The 13275-nt window shown below is 40.3% G+C and overlaps 1 pseudogene; it reads left to right on the forward strand.

Moving 5' to 3' along the window:
• The window catches only part of LOC122712109, a 57982-nt pseudogene extending 45365 nt beyond the window's left edge, over positions 1 to 12617 (forward strand).
• Positions 12618 to 13275: the final 658 nt, after the last annotated feature.

Here is a 13275-nt window from a genome sequence, read left to right on the forward strand (position 1 = left end):
CTCAACAAAAACGTTGCACCTGTTCCCCCCATTTTTTCTCTTCATCCGACGATAAAACGAATGTCGAACGATTCGTATCCTCGTACATCAACGATCTCTGTTGCGATACAGCAATCGTCGAAAATGTAAATCGTTAAAGGCAATCCCTCCGTAGGTAATTAGAACTCTTAATTATCAGTCGAGTCGCGTACGACTCTATCGTCACGCTGCTCTCGAGGATCGTAACGAGGCAACGACAAAAGAAAGAACGGAGGAAACGAAACCGTGAAAGTGGAAGAGAGAGGAGATGAGGAGAAGAAACGAGAAGTCGATAAGCAGAGGAGGTGGCGGTGCCGACGATGAAGTGGTGCCCGGCCTAATTGGCTTCCGTTGCTCTGTTCATGGGCCGGTGCTTTTCCCATAAATTAACTTTACGCGACGCTTTAATTAAAGCATCGTGAGTCGCGACCCACGCGTATTTCAACGGGAAAATGAGGATCCTCTGGACAGGATAGAGTATAGGTACATATTGACTGTCCGTTTATTGCGAATTCTAAAAGGAATTTGGCTCCGTAAAAGCGATTCGTATTATTCGTATTGTGCAAGTAAATTTGATTGTTTGACTTTTTGGTAAATTGAATATTATGGATACGAATAGAAAGTTTTGCTTTATAGAATATTTTGTACGACTAATGGAAGATATGAATAATAGAAAAATTTTGAGTTTCTGGTTATCTGGTTAAAATTCCATTAACCTATAATTTCTACAATCTCTTCGTCATCAAGGAATTGACACTCGACAAGAAATCTTTTAATGGAAATTTCCATATCATCCGATACTTTCGAAAAGCTTTTCCTGTTCAAACGTCAAAACGAATTAACGCGAAACGGATGATAAGTTTATCTTTGATGCCGACGTAAATTGAGCCGGGTGTGTCAGCTGGTGTTCGCACAAGAAGAGTTGCTCTACGGAAGGTCCTTGTCATTTTGTATAGAATTCCTCGTCGTATACCAAATTAACTTGGACGAGCTACTTTCGACCCTGTATCGAGTTCCACGCTACTGGTATACACTCGAGGTCATTCGATCTTCCCCGGAGTTTCACCAATCTGGCCACCTGTCATCAGCACACGTCTAATCCGCCAACATAGCGTGACGTGTATTCGCAACAAACGCGTAAATAAATTCTCTCAAATTCAAATTTTCCATAAAACACAAAATCTGAGTGGTCTGATCACCACTCTTGTACTCAATCCTCGGATCTTCTCTCGACAAACCTTCGATCCTCTATTCCACCTACCAAACTTACGTAGCCATCCTAGTTGACCACGTTCACAACTGACTGACTCCGTTTTATCCACCAAGAATCAGACGCACCCGCGCACAACGTGCATCAACGACGAGATAAAAGACACGAAGCCTACGAGTTCCGCGAAGGGTTGAACAAGGATGCGGCATAGTGTTTCGGCCGAAAACGAACGAAGATCGAGTAAAGATCGAGTGGAAAAGGAGGGGAAGAGGAAGAGGTAGCTCAACTACCGTCCGCTACTGGCGATAGCGAGCCAACATGGGGCCCAATTAAGGGAGCTACTCGGGGTCCTATCTATTCAGAAGAGCGACCACGAGGCCTCGTGGAATGGATTCGAAAATGTCAACCGGACGGACGTGTCGTTAGATCGTTAAAATACCGCTTGTTGCCCGTGCCACTGCCGAAAAGTTGAGGCCATTCTAACGTCTCTCGGTATCTTGTTTTCTCGAGTGGTCATTCCCTCCTTTTCTATTCCAGAGATGGCGCGTCTTTGTCGTTTAGATGTTCGCGATAAGGAAATTAATTTTCCGACACTCCACGCTTTCCTAACCTCTACGTTCGATAGTAAAATGGCGGTTGAACGATGCGCCAGAGGGCGTAACGACCGATGTGAAGTTTGGAATATGTTGAAGGGAAAAAATCGTGGAAGTTGTGTCTTGGAATGCTGAGAAGAAGATGCGGGAAATTTATTGAGACAGAAAGTTGGATTTTTTTGAAATACTTGTAGGAATGCTTTGAGAGAAGATTCTGTAAAGTATGGATTTTATGGATTTACAAAGTCTGGATTTTAAAAGCGTACGTTTTATAATAAAATTGTTGATCTACAACTTATATAGTTTCTACTATTACTAATAGTCGTTTATTTTTTACAATTTTCCATTTTTTGCAATGAACGTATTCTCTGATTAAATTGTTTTAATCAGAGAATACTTTAAAAAGAAATCAATTTATGTTTTCTTTAAAAATAAACGAAACACGATTTTCTTTAATGATCTTTGTTTTCTTTATACTAACATAAATTTAATAATTCTATCTCAATTTATAAGCAAGTACATTCTAGAAGATACTATCTCTCGCATGAACTTAAAAGCTGATTCGACCATATAGTAGTCGAACATCTCGTTAAACGAGAAATCTTTAAACGCAATTTACATACGCACATAACATTTTATATTAATGAGTTTCGTAATTATTGAAATTCACAATTCTCTTTTGATATGTATTTCTGTATTCAAATCTTCCTAAGACAATCTTCTCGTTAAAAGTACTTTGTTTTTATCTCTTTATATCTACATTGAATGCAAAAAAAAAAAAAAACAAAATGAAAATTAGAAAAAAAGTCATTCGAGTTCGTGAAAATTTCGTACACTTAATTTTCTTATAAATTAATACGATAGAAAGCGTTTAGACTTTCAACGTTAATCCAAAGTTAATTAATAATAATAATAAAAAACAAAATCATTTTTAATCTTAACAATCTCACCAATTTGTCCATAATCTCCAAACACTATCTTACTTTAATCATCTTCCTTCTACCACTAATCATTTCATCAAACTCTACCACTATCCACCCTTTCTTCACCCCTCAAAAAAAAAATTTCCATCGAATCCATTAAAATGATCTCAAAATAAAAATAAGAAGCGCTCTCAATGCCTCCTCCTTCCCTGGATAAAATATCCCCTCCCAACAATCTAACCTAGGCCACGTTCCCGAAATCCCAGGATCTTCGAAACCGTGGTTATTTATTATGCAAAGCGTGGCCAGTTCGGCCCCGGATCTCTCGGTCGGTCGTGCTCTCTCAAATTGAAATTCTGGATAGCCCTTCCGCGGAACCTTTACGGTACGAGGAACTATTAGAGGGTAATGAGTTTCTCCTGAACGCTATCCTATCTCTATGCTGTATGGTAGCACGGTAGTGGCTCCTCTTATCTTACCTAGGGATCCAGTTCAGCCACTCCTTTCTCTAGTATCCTCCAGGCGTCTTTTGATCCCGTCCGAGGACTCCGGCCACGTAGGGCCCGTACATTCTGTCCCGACAATTTAAGGCGGCCATTTCTAAGCGTGTACCTCTCTCTAGGAAGGGACGAATATCACGTATTTTCGGCTACGATAAATTCTATCGCCGCTTTTTGTCGGCGTCCGAAGGGGTTTTGCATTAAGAACGATAATCTCTCGTCCACGGACGTGTCTCCCCCACCCAGTTTCAATATCTCGAATAGCTTTTTCGTGTTACCTACAGCGACACTCGCGTTCACTTACTAATTTCGAGGCATTCCGATCTCGTTCGAAGATTCTTGATAAAAATCCACTTCCCGAATACGTGGCGTCGTTTATTCGATTTCTTCTTTCAACTCCTTTTCTGGTTTCTGAGATTCTCAAGATCGATCAAACACGCGAATTTAACTTAACCTTTTTTATCAAACCATCGACAAACACCATGTTACATGAACCATCTCCGAAAAAATTCATCCATCCACCGAATCACTCAACCAACCAGCCTAAAAAAGCTTCTCAAAATGCCGACAAATCCCTTCAATTCTTTTTGTGGCCTCTGAGATTCGGATTAATGTAAATATATTATTAATAACAGTTAGTGGTATTTCATTTCTTTTTTCAACCTCTTTTCTGAGGTTGCTGAGATTCTCAATTTTCAAACATTCTCCAACACACAAATTTAACCTGTCTTCAACTTATTTTACAATCTAATTCCACAAACAACATCAAACCACATCAACTCCTCAAAAAAAATACACGTCCATCCAGCAACTGAATCATTCACTAACTAGCTTAAAAGAAAAAAAAAAAATTCCTCTCGACTGTCATTGGTTACCAAAACGCCGACAAATCTCTTCAATCCTTTTTATGGTCTCTGAGATTCGGATTAATATAAATGTATTACTAATAACAATTACTAATAATATTCAATTTAATTTCTTTTCAATTTCTTTTTCTTCTTCTCTTTCTTTTTTCTGGTTTCTGAGATTCTCAACACCAATCTCCAAACACTCTCCAACACACAAATTTAATCTGTCTTCAACTTATTTTACAATCTACTTCCACAAACCATATCAAACCACATCAACTGCTCAAAGAAAAAAAAAAAACGTCCATCCGGCAACTGAATCATTCACTAACTAGTCTAAAAGAAAAAAAAAAAAACTGCTCTCGACTGTCATCAGTTATCAAAACCGACAAATCCTTTTTGTAGTCTCTGAGATTCGGATTAATATAAATGCATTATTAATAACAATTAATAGTATTCAATTCAATTTCTTTTCAATTTCTTCTTCCTCTTTTCTGGTTTCTGAGATTCTCAATACCAATCTCCAAACACTCTCCAACACACGAATTTAACCTGTCTTCAACTTATTTTACAATCTACTTCCACAAACCATATCAAACCACATCAACTGCTCAAAGAAAAAAAAAAAAACGTCCATCCGGCAACTGAATCATTCACTAACTAGTCTAAAAGAAAAAAAAAAAACTGCTCTCGACTGTCATCGGTTACCAAAACGCCGACAAATCCCTTCAACCCTTTGCCAGATGAGTCCGCACGATAGGAGCTCGTGTCTAAACCAATTGGCAACTCGCCCCTCGTTCAAATCTTCGTGTTCCATCGGGTTCAGCCGTAGCCCTCTTTGTGGTACAGGTGGCCGAGTCGGTTCATGCACGAGACCGGGATTAATATTTCGGGCACGCTCGCGCAAGTACAATGACTCGTGCAAAAAGGCCCAGGTGAGGCATCGAGTTCCTGGCAGTGATTGCCGACAAACCAACGGGTACATAGAATGGAGGCAAAGGTAAGGAGGAATGGGTCGAGGCTCGCAGGGAACGCGGCGTGCAAGATTGTACCAGTTTTTCGATCGGCTATTGATACCATTGAAACGGTCCATCCCCTTGCCTCCCCCTGTATATGCATGAGCTTGCGAATTTCTTTGGTGGCAGCACGCCCCTCGTGCCCGTAAAATGAATCGCCGTATACGCGCGGCTTTATGCGAGTTTTTCAACGATTCCACGTCAAGCTGTCCTAGTTGGATGGCATTGGGGAGAGGGGAGGGAAAAAAACGGCAACAAGGTACAGTTGGAGTGTGTAGATACCATCGATCGATTCTTGCGCGATGAAATTTAAATGTCTTCGAGCTCGACGGCCATACATTCGATTTTAAACGTTTGGATTCTTTTTTAAATCCTTATTTTTCCTTTTTTATTTTTCTTTCTTTGTCACTTGAATTGATTTTACTTTTGTGATTTTGGTTGGAAAATGTGAGAGTATGGGATTAGGAAAATTGATCATTAAATTAGATTAAGTTAGACATCGATATCTTCTCTCTATTAATAGAGATCACGAGTGAAAATATTGTTTTGAAAAAGTTAGCATTTAGAAAATTATTAAGAGGTGGGAAGAACAAATTTATGAAGTACAATGATTTAGCTCTATCGTTTCGAAATCGTAATAATTATAATAATAAAAAGATTGTTTTCAGAAAGTTAAAGAATTATTAATAGAGAAAATTCAATGAGAAAATTTATGAAGTTGTAATAAATATCGGAGTCTCGTTATCTATTTTAAGTTAACGTTTCGCACAATGTTCCGGATGAATCCCGTCATCCATCCAATCGCTGTGAGATCGAGGTTTATACATCGACGACAAGCTGGAATAAATTCTCGATGACACGATACATCCAGAAGCCAATTATTGGCGACCGGTCGCCAAGCGTGGGTGTGCCGGATCCACGTGTCCTTACCGATCTTTGCGGTTGTTCTCGATTCGGGTTGAGCTCGAATCATGTGAATCTCTCTGTTCTCGAAACGAGGCGAACAGCCGGCCGCCTCGACACCTCCGCGCCCTCATTAACGCCGCCGGCGTTAATTACGTTCCCGAGAAACGGCCTAATTGCCGACAATCTTTGGATGGCGCGAGACGAGATGGTTTCCAAGCTATTTCGAGAGAGTCTCTAAGATGGAGCACCGTTGACTCTAAACGAGATCGTTCGACGTGTTTACGTGCTAAGCAGACTAATAGAAGTGATCCAGAAACTGGTTACACTCGAGATTTCGGGGAAACGGTAGAAGCTGGATGTTTGGGGGACGTTCGTCTCGCGATTGGAGGAGAGATCTTTTTAAAGCGGGAGAGATGGAATGAAGAGAAGGTATATAGAGATAGCTATAAGATAGGCGAGATAAAAGAACGTTGAGAATAATAAGCAGTTTTGAGAATAATTTTGATTGTTCGATGGAAGAATGGAGTAATTATTTTTTAAACAATAATTAAAGTAAATAAAGAGATATTGTAAACGATTGGTCAATGACTAGTCATTGTATAATTAAGTTAGTATGTAATTAAGAGACGAATTAATATAAGTTTTTGATAAAAGTTTGGAAAAGAAATATTAAAATTTATATCTAGAGAAATGAATATACGCGATTAATATTCATGGAATATCTTAATCTTATGTGTCTTACGAGAAACGTATTACAAATTCAATATTGATATATCGTCATCTAAGATTCGATCTCGATCAATTTGTAACGCAACTATATTATTGCTGACGTGGCTCGCGTTAAATAAACAACGAATATTCTGAACGAAATCTTTTCTTCGGTCGAATACCGATCAGTATCGATACAAAAAACTCATTTCAACTGTACAATCGATTTCTATCGATTTGACGTGCGCCACGTGCATCATATTTCGCGAACCAGCCTCGATGAATTAAAGATAGGGCGCAGGTGTCGATGGAGCCTTTCTTCAACCCTCCATTCCAGACGTGATTCTTTGATTTGTCCATTATTTGTCTTATCGTGCCTTGTATATTTATCGAAACGTATAAAAAGAAACTGCGTTTCGTTCTTTTGAATCGAAAATTCAATCACGCGTGTTGGAGAAACATTACAATAAAATTTATCGAATACGATGTTAATAATATTGCAAATATTGCGTATATATATATACTATACAACCTGCACGATATGATCTCATAAACGTGACACGCAAAAATGAATAAATGTAAATATTAAGAAATTTAATACTTGATAATTGAATTTGAAATCTGATAAATTGACACTTGTATTTGAAACTTGATACTTGATACTTAAAGTAAACACTAAAAATTTGATACTTTTACATCCACTCATTCGAGTTATAATTACGTAACTCAATTAATATCTTGTAATCACCTTTGCTCATCTTTTTTAACTCTTCAAAATTAAACATAATAATTTATTCGAAATATCATACGCTATAATAAAGTGTATTTTTAAAAAAAAAAATTCGAAGAATGCATGCAAAAAACGATATTAATTCACGTCGATATCTATATCCTTTACAAGCCCTTAGCCAGATACGTCGACGACATTTTTATCAGGGAACAAGAACGAAAAGAACTCGTCTCCGCTCGTAAAACGTCCTATTTCTCTTCCCCCCCAAAAAAAAGTTTCTTTCGCTTTCCCTTCCCAAAATTATTCGTTTTACTCCACTCTCAAACGTAAAATAAGACATCGAAGGTCGTTTATTGGCCGATATTTTTAAAATCAAAAAGATCCACCATCGATGATGTCCCGCTCGAAATTGGACGAAATTCAGGACCAGAATCCTGTTCATTTTACGCTTTCTTTCAACCGTAATGGCGCACTTCGAATTCATTAGACCGTTCGAAATGAATTCCGCTTCGCTTTGGCACCGCTCGTGAAATTTCCGCGTCCCAATTAAATCGAACAGACAGTTAGCTCTCTTACCTAAATCTGTCAACGATACGAATCGACAAGAACGAGAAAGGAATGGGATTCCGACGACGGCACTACACTGATTCCTTTTTTTCTTCCTTTCTTTTGTAATTTCTTCTTTTTGCCTCTCGACCGGGCTTTTTTTTTTTTTTCTTCTTCTTCTTCTCCGAAGTCCGATCGTCTAGCGCGGTTTGTCAACTCGTATCGAACGCGACGCATTCCCTCGCACGAATTTCTTGTTAACGAGACCAGGACCAGCTGTTTACGCCTTTCGAAATCGCGATTCGTACGCTCACCGGTGGCGACAGGTTGTAAACTTCCCATTAGCCGGCTGCGAGTTCTTTGATAACGAACCGTGTTCCGTGTAATTGACGAAATTCCACGATGACGATCCCTTTTTTACATTTCCGATTCTTTCTTTTTTTTTTTTTTTTTGGCTACGCCAAGTAATTTGTGTACGCACAAGTAATTTGTGTAATAAAATTCATTTGATTTATAGTCTTGAAAAAAAATGGTTCTAATAATGAAAGTCAAGACGAAAATAACACATATTGTTTGCAAGCAAGAATCGTTTGCAACGATCGTGGCACACGAGCAACAAGAAACGAAGTTCAAATTGTCTCTGTAGAAAGCAAATTATTTCAAATTGCCATGTCATTTCCTTGCACAAAACGTCTTTCTTCTCGATCCCATCTAATCATCCCAAGAGGGGCATTATTGTGTCAAGGAATTTGAAGAGTTGTTCGCATTATCGCGCCCTTCTAGGCTCTACAAATCCCTTCTAGACACTCGAACGTGTCCAATAGACGACATAGAGGCACGCGAGGTTCGACGGGAGAGGACAATTATTACGGAAATATATTTTTCGAATTCGAAGGAGACACCGATGAGATTTGCGTTGGGTCGCAGCTGTTAGATCGATTTAGAAAATTACCCAGGGATCCAAAGCATCGTTCCCTGCACGTAACGTGGCGTGACTATCGCACGCGACCACAACCGTACAATGGACAACCTTAATCGTTTCCCTCGAAAAAAGGGAGCAACTCATGGCCCGGAGCTCTCTTTATTATAATACGAGCTTAGATCTTGACAGGTCGTGGTGATTGACGCGGGCCACGCGACTACGACCATTCCTACAGAAATAATCGTCCCTCTACCTTTCGTTACGAGGCTACATTATCATCCTTTTGTTGCCTCTTTTGTTTGTTCCGAATCGATTCCGTTTGGGATTACGCAATGGAATCGTTACGTTCAAACCGAAGAAACAAAAAGTTCCATAAGATTAGATCGGTAAGTTAAATTGTACGAGGAATTGAAAGAAGCAATTGGATAAGTTTGCCTCACGTTTCACGGATATAGAATAAAGAAAAGACTCGATTGAGGAATTGGAAGAATTTCAAGAAGAAATTTGAAGAAATTTGAGAAAGTTTGAAAAGGTTTGAGAAAGTTTGAACAAGTTTGAAGTTCATTTTACCTCAGAATATGGATTTATAATTGATGTTGTTTCGAATTTGAACATCTATTTAAAGATTTTAATCGTTTTTCGAGATTGATTTAGGTTCAAAGTTTCCTTTCTAACTTAAATACAATTTCACGCGTTCGTAATAAGAAATTAAATTTCCAATTAATAACGTGCTTAATTTCTAATCTCGCTTTCTTCGATTCAACTGTCGCATTTCTGTCTTGAATTCAACGGTGGAGAATTCGAAATATTCAAAGAAAGCAAAGCGGGCAGAGAGGATAACAACTAACGCTGTTAGTCGGTCACGGTTATGGGAGGCAGTTTCTCGGTTTACGCCCGAGTTGGCCGGTCGAAAAGCGGCGTGTCCAGACGAGGAATATAGGCGAGATTCGTATAGGGGCAGAGCCGGTATTCTTTACACCTCGTTGTTTCCCGCAAATTCTCGTGCTCGGCAGCCCTAAATCACCGAGGCGGACAGTCGTCGGGTTATAAAGCCTTGTCCCGGGATAGCTGGCGTTCCCGCGAAGGTGCGCGCGCGCGTGAGCAGCGGTGATGAAAGGATGCAGGAGGCGGTAAAAAAAAGCGTAGGAAAGAGGGCAGGAAAAATGCTGATAGTCGAGAAAGTCCGGGGCCTTACGACTTCCTTCGCAGACTGTTAATGGGCTCGCATGAAACAGCCTCGAAGGCGGTTTTTGTTCCAGTTTTATTAGTATCTTGTCTGGTCTAGAGAAAAATGACGCGAGTCGATCTTCGTTTTTGCGGTCGGCCGCTTCAAACGGTTCGAGAGGAACGTTTTGCACGGAACGTGGCAACGGTTTCAACAAATTTTTGGCAGATAATTGTTGATTGCTTCTTTTGTGGAAGGGTTAAGATGGTAGGTAAAAATCGAGAGAATGATAATTATGGAATTTCTGTGTAGTACGAGAGAAAGAGAAAGAAGAATAGAAGAAGATACGCATAAATGTGAGAAGTAAAATGAAAAGTATTTGAAGAATCCTGATCGATTATTATCATTATTATCTTTTTAATTTCATCTACAGACAACAAGATGTCTTTATATTTGGTATAACAAGGAATTTCCGGACGGATAAAGCGGTCTAGAAGACGATTCGCCTCGGTTTGTCGCGATACGGTGTCATTAGGTGATAATCAGTTCGTGGCAGGGTGCATAACGACACGAGGAGACGGACACCTAAGGTAATAGAGTTGAGAAAATTAAAGGTCCAAAATAATTCCAACCTCGGAGCCATTTATTACGAGAATTCCGACTGTCTGGTTCCATCGGTTCGAGTGCAGGTGATGAATACCTCGGAAATGTTTAGTAACGAGGGTATCAAAATTACGTTCGCCCATTCAGCTCCACCTGCCCGTCCTGCTGCCCAATTTTGAGGTTGCCATTTGGAACATTAAAATTCGTATTTTTATGCGCATTCGCATAGGGAATCACATTCATCGTCAAACTTTTCATTTTATTGATGAACTCTTATTATACGAAATACCAAGCCTGACTCGTGTTTAACTTATTAAGTAGGGGGGATCAAAGATTGATTGCGTAATTGGTCTTGTTAAGGAATGAAGAAATTGTTGTAATCTTCCTCAAGTTCATTTATAAACTTGCTACTTCGAGATGTTGATCTAGATTTACAAATTTAGATTTCAAAATCCACGTCTTAATAATAACGTTCAGTCAGAGCGAGATAAATCTCCGACTTTCATTTTGATTATGATCATAAAAATTTGTCTATTAACCGTTCCCTTATTTCCTCTTATCTTCTTAATAGTAAGCTATATTAAAATTTTCCATCATTATCGCAACAAAATTCCATTATTTTCACAATCGGTTCTCGAAGAAAGTTCTCGAGAAACAAAACCTTATTCCTTCGCGGATAAGATTCCATTCGTTTCCAAGACAAGATCATATCCTCTAACAACCGCGGCCAATCACTGTCAATCACAATTTCCAATTCGCCACGCTCCTAGCAAAGATTAGACAAGCCGAGGCTCAACAGCAAAACCCAGAAACCCTTCAATTTACCACTTTCTTATTTATCCTCGAATCTCCGTTAATCGCCAAATATTCTACGCAGACCGTACACGCGACCAACGAAACGCGCCAAACATCCCTAATCAGCTATTTTTCATCTCGAATTCGAGTGGCCTACCCTTTAATCGGGCGCAGAACGGTGGGCCACAGAAGCATGCGGCCGTGTTCAATGGATCATTCAGTGATCGAGGAATGATCGAGGAATAGCGTAATTGAAGCGAGCGACACGCATGGCCAAGCCGATATTAAAATTGATCAATTAGCCGTGATTAGGACGCCGATGATCGCCCCTGCGCGGCGTCTACACTCCAAGATGAGGCCACGATCGATTTACAGCGAGCATTCGAATCAATCCTGGGTAATATTACCGTAGTAGAGCCGTAATACGCTCATCAACTATCGATTCCACCGGTTGAAAAGAGGGCGATATCCGACGGAAGTACACCCTGGCGAGGATCGTATATTAGGCGAGATTGCACGGGCCAAAGTGATTTTATGCTGGGACCGTGCATTTACCAGGCCGCGAAACCACGAATCTCCACCACCGGCACCGAGCCGATTCCAATGACAGCCATCCTCTCGACCAAGGATGGGGGGAGGGGAGGGGAGAAAGGAGGAAGTCGGTTCGGCTTAACAAGGGTATCGAAATTGCAGCGGCGTCGATCCGCTAAGTAGCCAGAGGGCCCCAGGAGGGGCGATATATGCATAAGAGGATCTGGAAGGGTCTCGAAAATCGCGTACGCTCGTTCGACGAAAGACAAAGTACAACCAACACTCGCTCCTCCCTCCATCCTTCCGTCTCTCATTCTTCCATCCTCGTCCCAATCACGCTGCGCTGAATTCAACGAGCGAGCTATCATTCGCACATTTACAAGCCCAACTGGTCGAACGGTGTGAAAATTACAGGCGCGGGATCGACCGAGTTCGAACGAGCCCTGTCCGCTGCCCGCTGGCCCTAGAACCGTGATTACGAGCGGTGCAACTCGCGTGGCAACTCCGAGCGTGGATCGCCAGGACACGTGTGCACGAGATGATGGTTGGCTGGTTCGGGTAAAAGAAATGGGGAGGAGTGAAATCGAAGAAGAATCTTCGTGAGTGTGAAGATTTAAGGTTTGTGATTGTGTAGGTTCTCGGTCCTTTGTACAAGTTTTTTTTTTCTTGAAATTTGGATCGATTGAAATATACGAATTCCGACGAGATTGGAAATTTGAGAAATTCGATTTCACGTGAAAATTTTTTATTTTTCAAAACGGGACAATAAGTCTCTGATTCTCGTGATTATGATTGTACCTGAACGGTAAAAGAAGAAAAGAATTAAGTTAAAAGATTCAGTTGCTAAATTCAGACTAATTTTTTCAAGATAACTTAACCATATAATCTTTCAACAATAACAATTTCGTTTCTTCTCTCGCCAAGATTTCATATATAGCTTTTTTTATTTTTATTCCTCGATGGTTTTGCGTTAACTAGTTAGCTAGAACCTACATACCACTTAGCCTGATTGTTCTTGGCTAACTGGTTGTTTAGAAGCTCGTGGCCAACTGATCAGTTTGCGTGTACATGCCGCGAGTCGAGAGATGCGTGTATCGTCGTCGTTTCGCACCCGGCTTCGTGTTTTGCACCTTTTCGTTTGTTTACGCACCTTAATTAGCCCCTTGAGCCGGAGTTAATGCTGTAAATCAGACCCGTACGTGCTCGACATGACTCGTGTGGTGCTCGCTCGAACAATTTTACGAAGTAAAAACACGCTTTC

Source organism: Apis laboriosa, unplaced genomic scaffold (genome assembly GCF_014066325.1).
Source record: "Apis laboriosa isolate Shangri-la unplaced genomic scaffold, ASM1406632v1 scaffold19_cov150, whole genome shotgun sequence".
NCBI classification, from domain to species: domain Eukaryota; kingdom Metazoa; phylum Arthropoda; class Insecta; order Hymenoptera; family Apidae; genus Apis; species Apis laboriosa.